This window comes from Geospiza fortis, unplaced genomic scaffold (assembly GCF_000277835.1).
Source record: "Geospiza fortis unplaced genomic scaffold, GeoFor_1.0 scaffold219, whole genome shotgun sequence".
NCBI classification, from domain to species: domain Eukaryota; kingdom Metazoa; phylum Chordata; class Aves; order Passeriformes; family Thraupidae; genus Geospiza; species Geospiza fortis.
The window spans coordinates 162633-180947 of NW_005054376.1; positions in this window are offsets into that span (position 1 = coordinate 162633).

Here is an 18315-nt window from a genome sequence, read left to right on the forward strand (position 1 = left end):
CTGCTGAACTACCATCTATTTCCTGAAAACTTACAGAAATACAGTATCATTGATATCTTAAGAACATTTATCAAGTTAAAATTGCATTTGTCAACAAATTCAAAAATAGTTGTGTAGGAAGACAGACAGAAAACATGACTGTTCAAGCTTTGCTTATCTTAAGAAACAGGCTATGAAACCTACAAATTAATACAACAAAGACAGCAGAGGCAAGCTCTCTCCCAGGTCTGTAAGCAACTACATCCTTCCTTTTGGTAAAGAAAAGCAGTTGTTGTCCCAAGGGAGAGGAAGAAAACACAATGTGAAAAGCAGGCTGCATAGGAAGTATTGTTAGCAGGCAAAAAACCCCGCAAAAGACATGGCGATTCCAAGTTCTTTCTTCCCTCAAAAAGCTCTTCTCCTCCCAGGACTAATTCACAATACTGAAAAAAAGCCCTCAGCCAGGTGTGCTTATAGAGCACTGGGTGCCATCTGACAAGGGCAGGAGGCAGCCCTGCCCTCAGAGCCTTGTGGTCAAAATGGATTTGCTGGTTTGAGGGCTTTGAAGATAAAAGTCCTTTGACCATTTCAAGGACAGGTATGATCCATTCAGCAGATCAAATTTCAACATGGGCCAATTTTGGCCATTCAGTGCCTGTGGCTTGCTGCTGAGGGCTAGAAGGAGTAGCCACCAGGCAGAGTAAATTCCTGTTGCAAGCAGAAAACTTATACTGGGTGCTACGTATATTGGAATTAAAAAAAAAACAAACCAACAAACCACTGCAGGTAGTGACAATTATTTTGTAAGTTAACATCTCCCTTGTTAACAATTTCAATAACAACAGTAAAAATAATTCTTTATGGGAAACTCTCGTGTAGCACAGAAGGACAGGAAACTAGAAGTAAAAATAACTGGTGATGCAGTAATTTTTTAAAAAAAATTCTGATTTGCATCATGATTACTTAGCTTGCTATAGTAATTTCTTCTGCTATAACTATCTGATTTACATTCCTAGAGCAGACACGGCAAAAATTTGTACATTCCAGCCCTTAGCATTTGTGTCTGCCTTGCTCAGCCCTGCTGCTCCCTACAGCAGTCAGATCCTGTCTCACCCAGCACGCAGTTGAGCTCTGGAGTGAGCATTTCTGAAGTACAGGAGTCCAGCTGTGGTCAGAAACTCCAGCAGAGACAGGCAGAATAAAGAAAGCGGCCTGTGTAACAGCTATCAATTTGAGATATTGGTGTTCTAGGGGACAACACTGAAAGAGAATTGGGCTTTTCCCAGCCTTTTGTAAAGTTTAAATATCGTACCCACCCCTATCCCCTCCAGTATTTGCTTTGAGCTTTGTGATGGTGAAAATAGCTGTGAGCTGGAGGCTGCATTCTGAGAGCAGGAAGTTCAAATAAATCACTGCAACTGTAAAAGTGATCCTTAATTGAAATAGATGGGCCAAGAGGTCATGCAAGGAGTTGATAAAAAACCAGAGAAACCTCTTTTGATCTGTTCCCTTCCCTGGTAAACCTGCTCATGTCCTTGTAAGCTCTGGTGGCTCTAGCAGCAAAAATGTGTGTCCTGCTGTTGCCAAACATACAGATGCTGGCCATGTCCCTTGCCCTGGGAAACCCTGAGCTGGGAGATCACATGCCAACCATTATTTCATTTAAGCAATTACTCTGGGATGCATATTTCTCCACAGATAAGAGACCAGTCCACAGCTTCACTGACTTCAGCAATCTTAAATGCAGTCCTGGGGTGAGGCAGGAACTCAAACTTACAGATTCCTGGCCCCTGAAAAGTTCTGGAATATCTTAAAATCACTCTAAGATCAAGTTTCCAGTCTTTTTACAGGCTAAGCTTTGCTTTTCCTCTCCCACTCCTGACATGCTCTCTTTGTATTTGGAATAAGACAGAAAAAAAGCAACAACAGGGGAAAAAATTGTTGTGCAGAGATGAACCTCAGCAATGTAATCTTTCTGTGTCAGTGAAAACTCACCCTCCTCTTTTGTTACTTGGATAATAAACCCTTCAGAAGGCTTACGCTACCTGGCAACCACCAACGAAACAAGAGTTTTGGCTGGCTCTGGTCAATGCTCTGCTTTGTGCCAGCCTGCAGAGCAGTATGAGCCCAGCATCCTAATCTGCTTTAGGTGAGGTTCCCCATCACCCCCTCCTTTCCCTTGCCTTATTAAATCCTACATCAGGCACAGCTCCTGTGAGCCAAGCCTCACTGTGCAAAATTCGGGCAGACTATCAAGCTTGTCGTGCATGTAATTTCTCACCTGTATTGGATCCTGAATACTGCATGAGCCTTCCTCTGCTTTCAGGTGCATTTTAGCCTGTGAGTGCTGCACAGTAAACTGAGAAGCAGTATTGCTTTCACGTTTCTGTTTCACCCCATGGTTAATAAACATTTAACTTGCTGACACTATAAAACAGCATCCAGGGGATGGTTGATACATTGGAAGCATTTGTATAAGCACAAATTTATAATCACATGTCCTGCTATCCAAATGCTTGCCTATATGCAAAAGCCTGCAAGTACAGTTATCCACTAGATCTTAATGAAACTAAAGGTTAAAAATGTTGTGATGTCAAGTGTCTTCAGGATTCTGCATCTTATATATTTGGCCATAGCTTGACTCAAACTGTGATTTCCTTATTTGTTGCAGTATTGCCAAGTTACAGAAATAAAAGTCTGGGGGAAAATATACCATGAGAAGAGAAAATAAGATTAGCATTTATGTTTATCTTAGCCTTTTATGTTGGTCTGGATTTTATTTCAAATAAAAACCCATAGGTTTTCCAACAGTCTACTTCTGCTCCTAATTATCTCAAGCATACACCTCAGGTCAAGATAACACATCTGTGGGTCAAGTCCTTAAACTTTGCATGGAACAGTAAAAACTGTCATGTGGGTACGGGAGAAACAAATTCTGGTTTTTTTCCTCTATCCAGATTTTTCTTTTTTAATACTTAACTTACAGATAAATTCGGGGAAAATAAATATGTTTTTAAAATCTACATAGTTCAGTGGAGTTTTATGCTCAGTCTCCGACTCCTGTCAAAAGGGAACAAGAATAAGCAACGAGATGAAGATTATCATGCAAAAAGGTCATATTGTTGTAAGAGGAATGAAGGAGTGAATGAATGGGCTAGCCTCTTGGAACAGCATGCTCAGTGCTGCTTATCCTAAAAAATGGCTGTTGAATAACCACATACTTTTCAAAAAGGAAAAAGAGGGGCAGTCAAAGATCTAGAAAGGTTCAAGTTTAGGTGATGAAAGTTCCGGCATTTCTTGTTCCAAGGGAACTAGAAATGGTAGATGGAAAAGTACAATAAATTATGCATGATCCAAGGTGTAGAAACTCTGTTCTCTCTAACTCAAGACACAATGGCAAGGAGACACCTGATGGCTCCAAAAGGTGATGACTACAAAACTGAGAGGGCAAGAACTTCCGTGCCTCGGGGTGTCAGTGATCAGAGCAGAATTCAGAGAGACACTAGACCCTTTCTGTGACTCCTGGGAACAAAGCTACAAATAGTTACATGAACTTACAAAGATAATTTAAGTGTTATGCTTCAGATCTTAAGCCACCCTGCAGTTACTAGAGAACAGGGTGGGACTGAGATGGGATGGGTCTCTTGTACATCCTTCCACACATCACCCTTGGGGAGGAGATACTGGAGCCTGTGCCTGCTGTCTGTTTCAGGTGAGAGGTTTTGTGAAAGCCTTTGCAGTTCACATACACACTAATGTGACTCTGATGACTTGCTTTGGAGACTGGGCTATTCATAAAGATACCTGGCCTAGAAATTCTTGTTTTCTATTAATATTTGGGTGACAATATCCCAAAGGTAATTCAATACCTTTGCCATTTCCTCTCTGCCTCCTTTGTGGACACTTACTTGATTTATGGGATTTTGCTTTTGATTGTAAGCTAGTGCTTTAGGATTCACTCCTTGTTCACTGGTGGCGCAGCAGTCACAGATGGCTGATGGTGCTGCAAGCTGCCTTGGTAGCACCCTGAGCAGGTGCTGGCTTGGCCCTGCCCTGCTGACAGAGTTGGAGTTATGCTCCCAGAGGAGCAATAATCCACTCCTGAAGATGTTCTGCAAGAGGCCTAGCTAGTGTCATACTGCAGAAAGATTTTAATATTGTTAACCAGGAAGTCTTGAAGTACAGTGTCAAAGAACTCCACGTTCCCTCTAAAGTATCATTAATATCATTGTTTGAACTAAAAAAGGGTTACAATATGTTTAGCAAGAAACTTTGAAATTAATTGCATTATATTCCAAATATTATTATTTCAAGCTTCACAATGAAAGAGGGACCATTAATTGAATACCTACTGAGAATGATAGTTACAATCAGGGAAAAGCTGATTAATGCAACACATATTGAAAGACTGTAGGATCTCTGTTTATTTTTCAGAGAGGCAACACTACAGACAGTGACAAATTGTTGTAATCACACAGTCTCAAGCACTAGATGCAATGTGCTCAAGTTAAAAAAAATATTTAAAATATGGATTTTTCCATCTCTAATTGGGCAGGGTGCTCTGCAGTGCAAGCATCAATTGCATCTGTAAAGATCTTCCAGGCGTGACCTTATGTCCTTGGCTGCAGCTAAGCCAGGGCACCAGGCAGAAATGTATCTGCACCGGGGTAAGTGGGGGCAGAAATCGACTGAAATGAGAATTTCAGCTCTTGCTTTGCCACTACTCTATTAGTGGGTTTTTGTGATTGGAGCAAGGAATTCCCAAGCATGCACAGAAAGATGCTCCTATTCATTCTAAGTGTGTCTCATCTGACTAACTCACTCTGTAATCTAAAATTAGGGAGTCCCAGGAGAATATAATCTCTTTTGGTCTTCTTTTCTGCTGATCTAATAATGTTTTGATCATAAGAAACTGTACAAAAGAATCAAGCCCGTTGAATGGAGCTGTGGGCATAGTCTCACTTTTATTGACTGCCTCCTCCTTAGTCAGCTGTGAGATCAGCTCAATGTGTCAGCAGCCCCAGGTGTTGCATCATTTGCTTAAGATAGACAGCAAGAAGGAATGAGATGTGTTTTACTGGAGGTTACATCATTCTTTCAGGTTCTTCCTGAAGGGGCTGAAAAAAGCCTAGCTGTGATCAGACAGGAGCCCATCGTTATACTTTCTTGTCATACCTGTATGCCAGCTGCATCCATGTGGGAACCTGTACCTTGCACTCTGTCCATTGCACAGTCTATTTTTTTGGGGGAATCGCAGTGTTTCTCACATGGCTGGCATTTTATGACATCCCAGATTATGGCCTGCAAAATAAAGATGTAGGAGTGTTTGGAGACAAGTTATTGGAATGAAGAACAAAGCACTCATGCTCTCCCTAGAAAGATGTACATTCACAGGGGCACTGTTAGGAGACTCAAATTTATCCCTGAATTTTAATCACTAATGGAGTGATTAAAATAAATAGAGCAGTATGATCTTGGAGGAGAGGCTGATATCCCCGTCTTCTAGCATGTAGTTATGCCATGCATAGCAATTCTTAGATGATTGACAGAAGCCCTACATTTATTCCTTAAGTTCAAAGAAAATTTGGGAGTCAGAGCATGACTTAGGTTTGCTGATTGCCATGGTTGTTACAGTAAGAGATTTTAAAACTTCCTACAGTTTCTGCCTTACAGTCTCAAGCCATTTCTGCAAGTACATACAGAGTGACAGGATCTTGTAGAAAAAACTGCAATTAATATACCCGAAACTTTTCACAAAAAATGCACAATGGTTTGGCCATTTATGCAGGATGGGGTTATGAGAAATCATAAATTTTTAAAATTTATGTCTAAGGTGATCCAGTGTAGTTGGGCAGCCCAAGACAGTAATAAAAGGTACCAAAATCTTTTCAGGGAAAACAAGCATAGGACAAAGACTGCAACAAAAAAAGTCTATGCCTTCTTCAGTATGCCCCCTCCCAAATCTGGGATAAGGTCAGGCTACCTAAATCCCCTGCTATGCATCAACATTTATCAACATATAGCTGCTGGCAAAAGAGCTCCAGATCTCTAGCACTTACTAGCCTGGAGAATGTCAGCTTGCTGTTTCTGTCATCTTGTCTGTGTGCAAGACTGAGGGATCCAATACCTGGCAAATACCTCAGACTTCAAATTTACAGAGCTGAATCTTTTTATTGTAGTTTGGGTTGTTTGTATTTCTTAGTTTAAGGTAGATGCTTGTGTGTGCTTTGGGAGTGGCTTTACATTCGTCACAAAGAGGCAAGTCACCCACTTTAATACTCATGTGATACGAAACTGAATTATTGTACAGTCTTCGACAAAACACTCCGTACTGCATTTCCCCTGGTGTTCCTGCATCATCCAACACAAGGAATGAAAGGTTGTCACTTAATCCGAAGTCATTCAATATTTTGTCTTCTTGTCACTCAGCTCATAGCCCTTGGCTTTCTTTATGGTGCACTGTTCAGTCCCCACTGTGGTGACAAAATTAATCTTTTCCTTATGGCCTCATCCTCACCACACATCCCTAGAGCATCCAAGTGCTCTGAAGTATTAACAAACCTTCTTGTGCAATCCCACCGAAAATGCTGTATTACCCACACTTTACAGGAATGCTGCTGATGCACAGAAGGATGCAGCTTTCTGGGAAGGTCAACATCACATATTCAGAGTGCATATTCTGCTATTTCAGTTTAAACATTTAGGGTTTAATCCTTCACATGAGACTGCAGGTGGACACACACAGAATGCCAACTGGAAGCAACAGAATGCCAACTGGAAGCAACAGAGAGCTGCAAAATTTCTGCAGTGCCTTGCAGGATGGAAAGGAATGCCTTTCTCTAGGACCATATTCAGCTGCCAAAGGCTCCTTTCCCTTTCTACCAATGCCTGCCCCATTTGTCATCTATCTCCTAACTTTAATTCTTAGTGAAAAAGAGGTAGAAAACAAGGATTCGGAGCCAATGGGATGGGAATGTGTGGAAAGAAAGTGGAAGCCATCTATTCCGCTTGTTTCCCATGATGCAGAAAGACGTTGCTCTGCCTTACTTTGAGCTCCAGGACCAGAAATTCTTCCATCCTTCCAGGTAATTCTATGTCAGCATTTTGCTGTTTGCATTTTCTTTATGTAACCTAATCTACATTTCCTTTGCATGGCTAAAAACTTTAGTCTACCTACTATGCACAGAAAGAGCACACATGTGCTCCTTTGGAGAAATTGGCTTCTTCCCACAGTCTCAGCTTCTCATCAGAGCCACGCTCTGTATTCACATCCCTGCTAGGAATGCAGTGTGTGATCAAACGAGAACTGTGCCCACGATACATGGTGGTGAGATGACAGGAGGAGCAAATCAGGATTTGGCAGGCATTCTTGATGATGGCACTGCCTAGCTAGGTCTTTGCTGCCCACCACGAGAATGTTCTTTTGACATCATTCTTCAGAAGTGTGTTTACGTACATGTATATTGTCTTTCATAATCTATTTATGTACACACATATTTTAGTAAATGCCACACAAATTCAGAATCTGATGCAATTGGGTATCACTGCAGCAGCCAGAGAGCACAGATCTGGTGACAGCCCTTCCCAAAAATGTAACCAGAGTATTGTTTGAAGTTCTAAGACTTACTCTTTGATGCTTCAAGCACATACTTCCTTTAATGCTCTTAAACAAACATCCAATTAAATTTATCAGCCACTGACATTCACATGTTTGATGTTGATTAGCAACTCTGCATTAAATTAAAATTTATGTCCAAGCTATTCTACCACATGGCTGGCCACAAACCAACTGCCCAGGAGCAATTCTGCTCTTTTAATCCGGCCCCGTTTTCTGAGTACAGAGCTGAATGCAGTGGGAGGCTGTTTCTGGGGAGAGCCTTTACTGCTCACATTAGCTAAGGTCCCAGGGAAGGATTAGAGCAGATTCTTACAACTGACAGGAAAAACCCCTCAAACTCTACTCACTGATCTCAGTGCATCTAGTACCATTTTGTGTAGCTCCAGAGATGATCTGAATGTGTCCAGCCAGCAGGATCTTCTGGCCAGAGTTGAAGAGTTCAGTAGGAAAACCAGTTGTTCAAGATGAATTTTATGAATGTCAGATAGCAAGGAACAGCTTGCAAAATCAATCCTTGAATCAGCTGCCCCAAGGCTCCCTGCCACTACTGTATGTTTCTTCAGCTGCAGGATGAAATAGCAACAAGTTTCCCTCTGTGAGTCTCTTCTCAGTGGAGATCTTGATGTTGATTTCTTCATCCTGCCCAGGATGAGGCTCACTGTGAGGGCTGGACTTCTGCCTGGAGAGCCACACTTAGTTGTAAGAGTGTGCACTTTCAGCTTGCTGAAAACACCTCTGAGGCAGGAGTGTATATATGTTAAGGATGAGTGGGGATAATAACTTAAAATGTTTAATAGTATAGAAAGAGATAATTTATGTCATTCACTATGCTCAAAGGAAGTCATGTGTGGCTTAAAAAATAAAACAAACAAAACTCCTAGATCTTGTGTGTATACTCTATTCAATCTTTGTAGGTATTTCTGTTCTGTGATACAGCTTCAAAAGCTTGCAGCAGTAATTTCATTGCCCCAGAGTTGTACCAAACACTTAACTCATCAGCACATACCTACAAAAGAACCTTTCCACTTCTGCATCATCATCCCACAAATGCAAACCACTAATGCAAAACAGCTGACCTTCCAGATTCCCTCAATTAGAAGAGTAATATTGAAAGAATAATATTCAAATTTTATCAATACAGACGAATTCTGTTAATAATAAAGAGACTGAGGATACAAACCACAAAGAAGGAAAAAAAGCATATGCCTTTTAACAATGTATATTGTAAATTTTTCAAATTATCTGAAACAAAAAATTTCATTGCTGCTCATAAAAAAAGCTCTTTAGCAATTCACACCTAGGGGTGTTTACAACAGAAAACCAGACAAGTAGTTTTGACAGTTCAGTGCTGAGAAGCTAAGGAAAGGACCACCTGTCCATCCCTACTCCTAATTTTGCTATTGATTGGCTGTTATTTAAGTGCTCTAGGAAGAGGCAGCAAGAATCCAAAAGGAAAATTTAAGCTCAATACTGAAAAAAATTCACGGTGAAGCACTCTATAGAGTGGTGTCTCTGAACAGCTAGTAGCAGTCCAACCAGCTGGGACACTTAGGAGTGGATTGGCCAAAATCCCAAAGCATACAAACCCCCATAGTCTCAGTCTTTTACAGGCAAGATAAAAAGCTTTTTAGTAGGTTCATTTTATCTTTTTAGCTATTACTCTGGGCACAGTGGGAACAGAAAACTGCCCAATTGTAAAGATGCAGGGACTTTTGTGAATGTGCCCCAGCACTGAAACTAGTCCATCCTTCCAGAAAAAAACCCCAACATTTCCTGTTTTTGCTACAGGAAGCCAGGATCTCAGCATGATATTCCACCAGGAATAATGCCCATTTTCTTCCCTGCTAGCTTATCCTGTGATCTTGTCATTCAGCTGCAAGGCCATATGACGGACACAGGTAATCACCAAAGCAACCCAAACACTATAAGCTTTCCACAGTCACTGACTGTAAAACGCAACTTATGTTATGTAGATCTGGAGCTTTGCTCAGAGTGATTGTAGCTCATCCTTTCAAGCCCAAGGGACATTTTTATGTTCCCACCTGTGATGTTCTGCCCACCTCTCCCCTTCTAGGCAAGGCAAAACTCCCTCCATAGCTGTAGCTTGTCAGTGCTGCCAATATCATGTCTCCAGATTAGAAGTCAAGTCTAGCACACTGTGGACTGTGTTTCTAAACAAAGCATTTATTCCCCAGCTTCCCTTACTCACAGGTAAACTTGAGAGCAGTTGCTCTGACATAACAAGGGGAGGCTCCTGCTCTGTAACACTGGCTACATAAAAGAAATAAAGAATTTCCTTTGCTCTCGCTGTTCAAAGTCAATAGTGGGGATTCTATTCCTCAGATGTTGTATTCTGCTTCAGCGACCCTTGGTTTAAGTGTTAGCTCTCAGCAATACAGGATTAGTGAACAGATATGAAAACCAACTGTATTTAAAATCCCACTTCTCATACTCTTCCTTTTAATTTCTTCTCTTCGATGCTGATATTTCTGCTGTCTCCACTGTTACCTACAGAATCTACTGGCAGCAGAGGGCTGAAAGTCAGCTCAACAGATGCTGGAAATGCCACTGCTCCCACTGAGCACATCTCAGAGACTGGTGGCTCTAATGAAGTGCGCTGAGATTGGGAGCATTGCAGAAGGAAATTATGCTTCATTCTGGAATTAGTATAGCAAGACATACTGTTCACTCAAGCTTTCCCCAAGCTGTGATTAATGTACAGAGACAAATCCATTAGTCTTTGGCAGTCACCAGCCTCTTTACAAGAGCATATCACTCTGAATTTCTGCTTCCTATTGGCAAAGGCCACTTCACAGACCTCTTATTAGAGAGTGGAACAAGCATCTTCATGCCCTCTCCATGGGTTGTCCACCATAACTAGACTCAGCTCCATACAGCCAGCATGGATCCATCTCATCCACTTGCTCTTTCTCCTCTGCCATGTGGACTACACAGCACTTGAACCACTGAGTTCATGTGCCTCAAGGTCTCTGCTTCCAGGGCTGACAGGTCTTGTCAATTTTGTGCCTTTGTTCTTCTTTTAGACCACTTTCTCATTGGTTTTGTTCACCTCACTTGGAAGTTTTTTGGGTCATGGACCATTACTTTTGAGGCTGAACAGCTTCTTCAGGTCCTGCTGATTCCAGCACTTGAAATAATAAGCCACGTTGATATCTGTGGTGGTAATGTGGTGCTGACATTGAACAGCTTGGATTGTGACCAAAATATCAGGCTGATCTCCCAAACCTAATTGCAGACCTCCAGTCATAGAGTTCTGATTTTAGATTTTGTTCTGGACCTCTATTTTTTCCTTTTGAGAGACTCTTGAACAACTGTCAGAAAGACTAGATTTGTGATTCAGACATGAAAAGGCTTGGCCATCACTCTGGCTCCTTTTTAAATAACATCTTAATCTACTGCTAAAAAGTACTTTTAAAACTCATAGAAAGACACTCTTCCACACATTCTTAGGGTAATAGCTAAATGAGGCACTAGGCATTAGTTTCAAAGAAAATAGTGTGAAATGTCGCCTCAGTTTAAAACATCATCATTGGTAATTTTCATATAGCAATTGCTGTTCATGTGCTACCATTTAATTCAGCCACATATTTTAAATCACTAAAGGTTTTCCCAAAATGTAATTTTCTCCATCATCCAAATATCACTGCAAGCAGCACCCTATGGGAAATATAGTAAAGACAGCAAACCTGCTTGGTTAGAATTGCAGGCTGTTTGAGGCAAGCAACACAGCAAAATTAAAGGTCACCTGTGATCCCACAGCATTAACCCTGTGCCTGCAATTAATACACACAGATATTGATTTAAAAAAGACTACCACATAAAAGAAAAAAAACCACAGCGCACCATGCACAAGGGGTCTGATGCCTCCATATCAGAACTGGATGCAAAGAATGAGCCCAAAGTGGATGCCCAAAAACTGTACCAAAGATTCCTGAAAGCTGAAATACTACCAGAGCATAATGCAGGAATGAGAGAAAAAGGGAGTTGGTGGGAGGAAGGAAAGGGAGGGGGAAATGTCCTTTGATAGCAGACAGAGGATGATGTTTTTTGGCACAGTCAATATGCCAAAGAAATGAGAACAATGAACAGTCACTGGGGGCCTGTGGTCAGATCACGACATCTATTAAATGCAAAGCACACAGTCTCACTTTGACTATTTCCTTTATGTTTACTGCATCATGTGGAGAAAGGGAGTTAGATAAGTGGTGAAGAGATGGCATGAAAAATTACAGAGTTTGTTGACAGCTGAGAAATGAAAATGCTCTCAAGATGGGAGCCCAATTGTTGATGGACACCTGGTGGCTTTGCTGGATTAAATGGTTCTCTAGGTGTCTTCACCTCTGATGTATGGTTTCTTCAAGCAAGAAAATATTCAAGCCTGAGAGCTCTTGTTCAGGTCTCAAGTTCATCCACTCAAAAGTTTTCATAAATTAAAAACATATTGGCACACTCAGGTCATGCACTATGAAATAAGCTTTTTTGAAACCCTGGCAAAACTTTCTACTGTTATAAAAAAGAATTTGCCTAGAGGTCCTGAACACAATAAAGTATGAAGGAGTAAGCAGAGAGGTTGCAAACAGCAAAAACCCTTGTTTGATCGTATGAATAGATATACACAATTTCATTATCAGGAGACTTCACTTCTTTTTAAGCTGTTAATGTTCAGAACTGAACACGAAGCTGCTGGGGTTTCTATCTTGAACTGTTAAGCATACTGAGTTCTGAGAGCAGTTAAAACATGACTAATACAGTTTTGCTCTTCTTCCTTTGCTAATTTATATTGCTATTGTTTATTTTTTCCAAGTTGCTGGTTTTTCAAGGTAGTTCATTAATTCCTCTTTTGTTCCCATGTTCCCAGGAGCACATGGGGAAGGAACCTAGCTCTTGCATGCAGAGGTTTAAAGAGATTAAATGAGGCTGGAGAGAGCCTGGCTCTGTTGTACTTGTCAATAGTCCACCCTCAGCTGGTGAAAGAAGAGGGAAAATTTTTTCCAGTTTTTGCTTGGACCGCAAGACTTCCTTTAGCAAACTTCATTACTTGGCTCTGGTATAGTAATTTTTCAAACTGGGTCTGTGAATATCTAAACCTAAATAAACAGGAAACAATTACAGTCTTGGGCAATTTAGGGACTATCAACTGCTGTGAACTCAGACAGTCGAAGCAGAAATTTTGGGTGTTTGAGAAAGGGGGAAAGCTTTGTTCATTTTCCCTTGTGCTAGACTGACAAATGAAGACCATCCGTCTGCTGGAGTGGGTGGGGATTCTCCCAATATCTCGATTTTTCCCAATGGCTGTCACACAAGCTGAGTATTCCTGCTTAGGTGCATCCTGAAATCCAAATGCCTGACTACAGCAGGACTGGCAATCAAGCCCCTAAATGCAGAACTGTAGCTGATCATATATTTGAGTCAGGTTGGAGCCTTTGTCAGGTAATGGGATTCCACAAACAATTAATCATTCCAGCTTGACTTAAAAACATCTAGTGCAGACTATTTAATTGTGACAGTCCAAGACTGATGATGTTTTGCATGATCCCATCTCCTGCTGAGTCTCTCCCTGCACCCCCTTGTATTGTGTGTACATTCAACAGCATTTGCTAGAACAAGACTTCTGGGAATAGAAACTGGAAGACATCCAGACATTTCAAGCTTGCAGGCTCTTTGCATCATGTCCTCTGCAAAACAGGCTTCCTTTATGAGGACGGAATAGGCAGACCATTGATGCCTGCATTAATAGGACAGAAGACCACCAAGCAGCAGCCTCACAACAGCAGCGGGTCCTGACAACTGCAGCAATTTGCAGGAGGTGCTACAGACCTCTGCAGCATTTTTCTCTGCTGAGACCATGGGCACCCATTCCTGTTTCTTCCTTGCTCACTGCAGACCACGTGTGGTGTCAGTGCCAGCACCCTGAAGGGTGCAGCACCCAGATCCACACTCCACCACTGCTTCCTGCTCCTCTACAGTTTGGTGGAATCAGGTGCTCCACCAAGGGAGCACAGTACACCCACTGATGGAAAACCAGCCCTTTTTGTAGATAGCCATGACAGAGGCAGAACTTTGCTACAGAACACTGTAGGCAGAACTTGCCTACAGGGCAAGTGTAAAGAGAAGGAAACCCTTGTCATAGCTCTCAGGTGGCTGAAGACCATTAACTATGAACATGATGGCTCTGGGGAAGGGGTCTGAGCAGTTGTGTGTTTGCCTTGAGAGTACCAGAATGCATCAAATATAGAGAGCTGATGTGAAATATCCTCTAAGATGTGATGCAGACACTTAAGTTACCTGGCTAAAAAATCAGGCCCTGCATGCACAAGTGAGCATTGATGACAATGGCCAGGTTTTCAGGAGCTGCAAGGACTGTGCAGAACTCCTTAAATCAGTGATCTTCTCAAAAGGCAGGGCACATAAAACCAACCTCCAAAGCAGAGCTTGACGTGCAGCATTTTACACGCTGATCTGGGAGGCAAAAAGTAACTCTTGAAGGTTCAGCTATAGAAACTGTTATAAATAGTAGCCACCCATGTGTAAAAATTCGAACAAGTCGCTGGTAGCAGCATTGGATGTGTAACATGTTTGGGCTTTGCCTTGCACCGGGTCAGAGTTATAACCAAGGACGTTAATTGGAGGCACAATTATTGCTAATTATTTTCTATCCATGAGAAGGGCTGTAAGGAGAATCTGGGAAACTACAGACCTGTCAGCTTGACCGCCGAGCCCAAACTTGTAGATGTAAATGTTTATTTCTTAACAAAAAACAAGAGCAAAGTAATGGAGAAATTCTGGTTTTATATTGGCTTGATTTCCTAAAGCTTAAGCAATTTTGAGAAGCTTTCTGAAATAAGCAATTAACCATTAGAATATATTCAAAATATAAGTGTTTCAAGATCTTTTTATTCTGCTCAGCCATTGACTGACTTTGACCCAGGATACCAAATAACTATGTTCTAAATTTTTCAATTAGTCTGCTGCTTATCAGAAATGCCCTGCTCCTTTTCAATTTGGAGTTTGTCTGGCAAAAATAACAAGTTCTGATTGAAACTAGAGTGCACTTAATCTTATTATGCATCTGAACTTGAGCTCCCTTTGGATGTTGAAGCTAAATTAAAAAAGTCTTTCAGGCATGATTTCTAGATAATCCATCTTCTAGAAGCAGAGCATGCATTCATACCAAGCTAGGAAGAAAATCACACAGAACTGAACAGAGAGCATCAGTTAGAGACACCAAGCAAATTATCAGCATTTTAGTCTCCCTAAGCAAGAGGCAAATATAGTCACATTATCTATCTCCTTTCCAACCTCCGGTAGTCAGGGACTCCTTCAGGTAATTTCAATATACTTATTATACTTAAAACATCAGAGTAAGGGTTCAAGCAGGTGGAGATACCCTAAGCAGACCCACATGAATCTCCTGCCATGGAGAATGGTGCCATGTGGACACCCACCTTTCTAGATGGTGGAGAACCATCAAAGGAAAGACAAACCTCAGAGATGCCAAGCTATGAATGCAAACCCTTTGGAAGGTAAGGCACTATCAGCTCCTCAGCCCACAGCATTTATTTCTAGTTTATTTCACCACTTGCCAAAGATCCCTAGAAGACCAAAGAGGTAACAGGCAGTCATGCTTTTGCAGACTGTTCCTCTTTTTAGGAGGTTCACACTGTTAACACTTACTCAGCATAAGATCTGCTCAGGGGGTGGGTAGAGGAACTCACAGCACAGCTCACAGAGTAAAACCCAGCAGTATTTCTGGCTCAAACTGCTGCTGTGCCCACCTCCTGCCTGCACAGGGAGCCTCCACCAAGGAGTCCCTGAACTGTGCAGGGGGGGTGACAGTTCTAGGCTGGGAGCACTGCCTGGGTCAGATGTGGCAACAGTGGCACAAGGTCAGGCCAAATTATGGCCCAGGTCCTCTTCTGCAGAGGAGTGTTCAACAAGCTCATGGCTCAAGGTGCATGGATACAATGCAAATATCTTGACTGACAATATATTTTCCCCTAATCTGTCTGCATTTATTTTACCTACAGGCAGTGAGGAACAGTTTTTAGACCTTCCTGCATTACCCCACCCCCAGATCCCATTGCTTATCTGGTTTCCTACAGCACAGGGCAGGTTCCTACAGAACTGGGCAAGTTCCTGCAGGCAGGAGATGACCCGAAGGAAGACATGTTCTCATCATTCTTTGCAGCTCAGCAAATTTGCTCAACACTTGGGTATGTTATTCAGGTAGCTGCATTGGACAGCAGCTCCTGATGGAGCAGGAGATTCAGGAGGTACCATAGGTAGAACATTTTTACCCTACACCTCACTAAAATGAAGCTGAAGAAAGGAGGTATCATTGCTGAAAAATTGTCTAGCAAGTTGCAAGGAACTGCCAGTTATAGTTTTAAAAAAAAGGCAAATCAAGCAGAACAATTCCCAATAAATACTCTGTTTGGAAAACATTTTGAATACAAGTGGAGAAGGCTGCAGCAATAACAATGGGCTGTGGGGAGCAGCAGAAATGCTCTGTGTTTAACTCTGTGTCTCCTGAGCAGCCCAAGGCTCCAAAGGGCAGCATATCTGCAGCACTGGGACTTGACACCAGGAAAGGCAATTCCTGATAACAGCCTGTGATGAAGATACCATGACCTCACTGGAAATATTCCTTAAGCTCCTTGCCAAGGAAAATGGTCGAGCACAAGCTATTAAGCTGCAATAGCTACCTACCCACTTTATTAGTGTGCGCTGAATTTGTTTCATTGAAATGACTCTCGGGGGAACAAAGAGAGGAAACGGGCATTACACTTGTTGCATATTTACTGCTGAGCTCATTCAGCTCCATTACAAGCAGGGGAAGATTTCAAAGCCTTTGCTCACAAGTTGGAATGCTTACCAAGAAGACTATTCATAGATACCAGCTAGGTCAGCATTTCCTAACTTTTTTTTTTTTTTCTTTTAAGTGGAAGAACTTAAGGATCTGAAAAAAGTCTTACATAGCAAGATCACATAGTTTCCAGTAACAACCATATAAAATCAGGCTAACACTAGTGTTCAATTATTGTTTTTGTTCCATTCCTACTCCTCAATTAAATTTGTTTGCTCACATGATTAATGAGGCATGTGAGGATCTGGTCTTGATTTTTGCCTCCCCTCCATTTGGATAGTCATCTGCTAATATCTTACAAAGCACAAATAAAGGACTACACTAAAAGACATTCTCCCTGTCCACTGGATAACTCTGTTCCACAGAATAAAAAAAACTTAGCAGCTGCAATGCTCAGTATTTCCAATGCTCATTTCCCACACAGTATCTATGAACGGCTAAAACAAGCATTTGAAAGGTCTGAAATTGCACATTTTGCCATTAACTCCTTATTGCTACTGAAAATCCTGGATCAGGGTGATCCAAGTCTGACACCTCTTTACCCCATCTTCTGGACATTCAGGATAGTCAAACTCATCCAGCCTGCAAAATGACTTCAGCTTGGACCTATCAGACATGAACTACATGTTCAAACACAGCAATGCTTTAAAACCTTACAAGGGGAAGAGGTCCAGAGTTGCTTTGCAGGAAAATTAACAGTCAAGCTTCTGCAAAATCAGACCAGAGTCAGTTTATGAGCAAAACAGATGTAACTTAAAAGCCTGGTTCTCTAAAACTACTCTCTATTTTAAAGCCAATTTAATCCTCTCGACACTGAAGTTACAGGGTCCACCTCTTGGCTCCTTTTCAGAGGGCTTTTAGCTGTACTCTAGTAACCCTCCTAGCCCTGGGAGTCATCAGTGCCTGCATTGCTAGAACACTTGGAAAAGCAGCAGCTAATTTCAATGAGAACAACTGCTAATTCCTGTGATAGTCAGACCTGTTAAAAAGCAACCCTAGGCACTTAAAAACTAGGGAAAGGACAAATGCATGTAGGGACAAGGAAGAAGAAAAGAAGATTTTTGTTGAATTGGGTCTTATCTATCAGTAAACAATAGCAGATTAACTATGCAGAGCATTCCATTCTAATTATTATGTCACCAGAAAAGCCAAATCTGGGAATAAAACCCCAAGCAAATATGAAGGCATGTGTTCATGTGTGCAGATTTACTCTTGCTGGATTTTCCCCTTTCTTACTGAGAGTAAACAGCCTCTGAAAGAGCGAGCACACGGGTGACTAATAACTATAGCATGAGTGTCCCTCGGGCTGCCTGAACTTCTTTCAGAAAGTAAAGGAAGAACTCCATAGCGTTCCTGCCAAACTGTCCCTTTTTTTTTTTTCTTGACATTTTCAAGCTTAGAGGCTGGAAGACTTTCAAATATTGTTTACAGCTTAGGAGAAGTCATATCATTAGCAAATAGGGTAGAAGGAGGGGAAAAAGAATGCATTTGGTTTTGTCTGTCTTTCTGAAAACATCACCCTTCCCCTAAGCTGTAGGTCCTCCCCTTCACTTCAGAAATAACATTTCTGTGTTTTGCCCAAAGGGAAAAAGGAGCCATCCTTTGTGGTGTGGCACGTGTACAGTGCTGCAGCAGATTTTTGTACCTTTGGGCACAGGCAGCTGCCAGCTTGGTTGGCCTTGTCTCTCCCTCAGAGCAGCCCTGAGAGGCACTGATAAGAGGTTTTCCTCCTCCAGCAGCAACTATCAGCATCCATAAGGCAAAAGAACCATCACAGAAGCTGAAAAAGCCATTTGGAGCACAGAGCTAGAGGGGTTCACTTCCATCCCCC